We start from the raw sequence: 5,606 nt of genomic DNA on the forward strand, positions 1-5,606 counted from the left end.
TGCAGAGGAAATTCACCAGGACACTGCCTGGGCTGGGGTGTTTCAGCTATGAAGAGAGGCTGGTTAGGCTGGGGCTGTTTTCCTTTGAGTAGCGAAAGCTGAGGGGGGAACCTGATCGAGGTGTACAAAACTATAAGTGACATTGATAGGGTAGATAGGAAGAACCAAACCCCCCACCCCCAACCCCCAGCCTGCTCCCCTTCTTCTGACTGGTGCTCCCCCATTCCCTCTCCGACTGCACTTCCTTATTTTAAATCATTGAATTTAAATTCCCCAGCTGTGGGTTTGATCTGAACCAGTGTCCTCACAGCATTTCCTGGTCCTCTACACTCACAGTCTAATGACATTACCACAATACCAACACCCCCGCTAACCATCTCCTGTTGTGTGGAGGATTAATGCTCAATGGCAGCATTTATTCTCCACACAAACCTTTCCCATCTCCCTTCTCCACCATCAGCTTATCCTTTTATTCCTTTCTTCCCTTAACACTCTGGTGCGTCATCTCCCTTAAGCTTCCCTTAAAAGTGTCCACATGATTCCTCTCAACCACTCCCTGTGGTGGCAAGTTCCCTGTTGTGATCCTTCTCAGTTTCTCCTGTAATCCCTGTTGGGTTTATTGGGACTATTTTACTTTTGGGGCCCCCAGTTTTGATCTCATCCACAAGTGGAAGCATCTCTTATTAGATATTACAAGATCCTACTGCAATCTTAAAGACCTCATATGGGTGGTACAGTGGCACAGTGGTTAGCACCGTTGCTTTACAGAGCTAGCGACCTGGGTTTGATTCCCAGCTTGGGTCATTGTCTGCGTGGAGTTTGTACATTCTCCTCATTTCTGTGTGGGTTTCCTCCGGATGCTCTGGTTTTCTCTCAGTCCAAAGATGTGTGGATTAGGTGCATTGGCCATGTTAAATTGCCCCTTAGTGTCTGGGGGACCAGCTAGGGTAAATGCATGGGGCTATGGGGATAGGTCATGGGTGGGATTGTAGTAGGTGCAGACTTGATGGGCCAAATGGTCTCCTTCTGCACTATAGGGATTCTATGTCACCATTGCCCCATCACCACCCTGCCCACCCCGCTCCCTTCCACCACCTACAATATTTTAGTTTCTGGAGAAAGGAGCCCCAACCTGCTCAGTCTTTCCGATTGGTGTAACCCCTCAGTTCTGGTGTCACGCTCTGGTGTAGCATCTCCAGTGCCTCTGTGTTCCTGTTATAATGTGGAATGAACTGTGACCAGTGAGCAGTGAGGAATGTGGAGAGACACCATGAGGTCATAGGAACCGCAGCCAGACAACACCACGTTTAAGTGGGCAAATTTACCGGCTCCTCAGAAAAGTCCTGTTTGGAGTTGTGTCCTGGGCTTAGCCTGGCTGCTTCTGACAGTTAAATGAACGTAATTGTCCATAGAAACCTGGCCAAGCTTATCCGTTTGTTTATTCAGGCGGCAGTGAGATATTCATTCTGGGGGAAAGAACAGAGAATGTTTTGTTTGCGTGGTTTGTACTTCCAGCCACTATTAAACCCTCATGTGGAGGAAAACCATACCAGGGCTTTCCAGATTGCAATACTTTGTAATGGTTTGACTTTAACTCGGGGGTGGGGGGAGTTGGGGTGGCGGTAGCTGGGAGGGGGGGGGGAGCAGGGTGAGGGGAAGCGGGGGGACGAAACCCCATCCTCTTCCCCGACAGAATGTTGATATTTAACCGTACCACTGCTGGCCGCGCTGATTGGCAGAATCAGGTAGGTTACCGTGGTGACTCAGAGTAATAACTACTCTGCCAGACAGGCCAAACACACGACAGGATCATTGCAGGGTGAGGCATCCCAAGCTGTGGGGCACCAGTTGGAACACTCTAACTAATCAGCGTGCTCGAGTTAGGTGGAAAACAAGCGGGTGAATCCACCTGTCCCCCTCTCCTTGTATCTGCACCTTCAGTGCTGTAAGCTAGAGGGCTCTAGGCCAGGCATAGGAAGGTGGGGTTAGAAAGGGGTGTCCTCTGGCTGGCTTGGACAAGATGGGCCAAATGGCCTCCACTATCGTTCTAATTGCTTAGAATGGGAAGGCATTTGGCAACTGGACACAGATTGGCCTTGCTTGTTTGTGGTTTCCCTAAAGTCAAAGTCAAGATAAAGGGGAGGCGGTTTAGAACGGAGTTGAGGAGGAACTTCTTCACTCAAAGGGTGGTGAATCTCTGGAATTCTCTGCCCGTTGAAGTGGTGGAGGCTGCCTCGCTAAATATTTTTAAGAAGCGGGTTGATGGGTTTTTGATAAGAGAAGGGATTAAGGGTTATGGGGAGAGGGCGGGAAAGTGGAACTGAGCCACGACAGATCAGCCATGATCTTATTGAATGGCGGGGCAGGCTCGAAGGGCTAGATGGCCTACTCCTGCTCCTATTTCTTATCTTATCTTATCTTATCTTATCAAACAGTTGGCTGATAACCTTGTGTGATAAGGAGAGGCTGGATAGACTGAGACTTTTTCCCCTGGAGCATAAGAGGCTGAGGGGTGATCTTATAGAGGTCTATAAAATGATGGAGGGGCACAGATCAGCTAGATAGTCAATATCTTTTCCCAAAAGTAGGGGAGTCTAAAACTAGAGGGCGTAGATTTAAGGTGAGAGGGGAGAGATACAAAAATGTCCAGAGGGGCAATTTTTCACACAGAGCGTGGTGAGTGTCTGGAATGAGCTGCCAGAGGCAGTAGTAGAGGCGGGTACATTTTTGTCTTTTAAAAAGCATTTAGACAGTTCCATGGGTAAGATGGGTATAGAGGGAAATGGGCCAAACGTGGGCAATTGGGACTTGCATAGTGTTTATACAAAGGACGGTATGGACAAGTTGGGCTGAAGGGCCTGTTTCCGTGCTGTAAACCTCTATGACCATTAAAGCTTTGCGTGTCTGACAGATTAATCAGGGAACTGAGGCGACATGCTGGAAAAATCAGAGCTACTGGGGAGAATCTTCCAGTTCCGGGCAGGATAACAGATGGACCATGCAAAGTTCCATAGGCTCTGAGCAGGATTTTCCAGCTGTGCTTGTCCCAGAATTGGAAAATCCCACCCATCATGTGATCTGACATGGTTAAAATTCATTCTGGGGATGTGTGTCCCCCCGGAAGGTCAGCATTTATTGGGATATGTATAGTGACAGTGCTGTCGGATGATTGGATCAATTTCACCATTAGCTATACTTTGTTTTGAAATTCATTTGTGGGACATGGGCCTCGCTGGCTGGGCCAACATTTAATGCTCATCCCTTTTTTGCCTGAGTGCAGTTGAAAGTCAACCACATTGCTGTGATTCTGGAGTCACATGTAGGCCAGACCAGGTAAGAACGGCAGATTTCCTTTTTTGAAGGTGAGAGGGGGGAAAGTTTAAGGGAGATGTGCGGGAGAAAGTTTTCATACTGAGAGTGGTGGGTGCCTGGGACACGCTGCCAGAGGAGGTGGTGGAAGCAGGCACCCTGGCAACATTTAAGAGGCATCTGAATGGGTACATGAATAAGGAGGGAATAGAGGGATATGGACCAAGTAAGGGCAGAAGGTTTCTTTTAGTTTGGGCATCATGATCGAGACAGGCTTGGCGGACCAATGAGTCTGTCCCTGTGTTGTATTTTCCTTTGTTCTTTATTTCCTTCCCTAAAGGACATTAGTGAGCCAGATGGGCTTTTCCGACAATCGACAATGTTTCCATGGTCATTAATTCCATGTTCTTACTGAATTCCAATTCCACCATCTGCCGTGGCGGGATTCGAATCCAGAAAATTAGCTGAATTTCTGGATTAACAATCTAGTGATAATACCATTAGGCCATCACCTTCCCCTCCATGTTGTCAATGAGTGGCATTGGTTTTACTCAGATAGTTTGCACCGTGCAGTTATCCTCCACTCACTGCATTTCACCAGAAAAACCACCCCGCTGTTATTCAGAGATTTTCCTGTAGTTCCGAGCGTGAGTTCTTTTTGCTGTGGTTCGTAGCGACTATTTATGAGTAGACTCTGCTGTTAGTCCTATCGTAAGGTCGTTTCCTCTCCATGAATGGCCTGAGATGATGGTATCAGAGACACATCGGGTAGGATTTTCCAGATGCGCTCACTTCAAACAGGAAAATCCCTCCTGACATAAATGCACCTTTCCATGGTCTGCCTCGTGCCCGCTGCGATTCCCATGGCAGGCGGGATGGGAAAACTCCTCTCCGTCACATTGGAACTGAGGTCCTGTCCGCACCCTCAGGTGGATGTACAAGATCCCTCAGCCACTCTTTCAAAGATGCGCAGGAGAGTTCTCTCCCGTGTCCTTGCCAATATTTCTCCCTCAACCAACATCAATAAAAAAAGGATTAGCGAGCCATTATCACGTTCTCTGATGAAGGGTCATCCAGATTTGAAACATTGGCTCCATTCTCTCTCCACAGATGCCGTCAGATCTGCTGAGGTTTTCCAGCATTTTCTGTTTTTGGCTCATGCTTTGTAACTGAGCTGCGTGGGTTCACAGTCGCAGAACAACCCGGAAAGCACTGTGCCGTTCTTAATCAAGCCTCAAAGGGACTGTATGGTGCACAAGCTTAATTTATTGATTAGTGTCGCAAGTAAGTTTACATTAACACTGCAATGAAGTCACTGTGAAAACCCGCTAGTTGTCACACTCTGGCACCTGTTCGGGGACACTGAGGGAGAATTTAGCACGGTCAATGCACCTAGCCAGCACGTCTTTCAGAATGTGAGAGGAAACCGCAGCACCTGGAGGAAACCCACGCAGACACGGGGAGAATGTGCAAACTCCACACAGACAGTGACCCAAGCCAAGAATCGAACCCGGGTCCCTGGCACTGTGAGGCAGCAGTGCTAACCACTGTGATAAGTAAATGTCAGAGGTATTTAGGGGATACTGAGGCAAGTCTCCTGTGGTATAGTTATTCCGACCATGGCTGTTTTAATTATCATGTTTCTGTTCATGGAAAGTTGTTGTGTGCTGGTTGGTTAGTGTGCTAATGACATTACAGTAGGGACAATACGTCAGAAATATTTAATTGACTGTAAAGTGCTTTGGGATGGCTGGAGGTCATAAAAGGTGCTATGTAAATGCAAGATTTAAGGCTTTACTTGTGACTGGCTCACTGCTGCTCTTGAACTTGACCTAATTTAAAAAGTAAGTTCCATTCAATGTGCCTTTTGCACTTTTGGGGAGAGTGGTGTGGGATTCTTTTATTCGAATAATAAGATATCAGTCTCCACGGAGAGACCAGTACATGTGAAAAATCAGATCACTAACTGGGTCTGCCAATGATAGTTTGGCTGCCTTAGGGATCTGACACGAAGGTAGATATGAACTTCCGACATCACCTTCACTTTGTAACTGCTGTTTGTACAGCAGGCGATGACTGGAAAGGTCCAGCCCATGGGCTTAATGTGAAAAAATCTCACATTTTCTTCTGTAACTTGTTCCCGTTGATCAGCAACTTTATGTTGGGGTTTACATTGTAGCTTCCTTTTTATGAGCTTAGAACGGGTGTAACGATGACCCCTTCAGCAGAAGGTGAGGTCAGATGTGACCAGCCCCCGGCTAAGATGAGCTCGGGCCCTGTTCCAGGATGTCCCCACA

Source organism: Carcharhinus amblyrhynchos, chromosome 13 (genome assembly GCF_965287045.1).
Source record: "Carcharhinus amblyrhynchos chromosome 13, sCarAmb.v2.hapA, whole genome shotgun sequence".
NCBI lineage: Eukaryota > Metazoa > Chordata > Chondrichthyes > Carcharhiniformes > Carcharhinidae > Carcharhinus > Carcharhinus amblyrhynchos.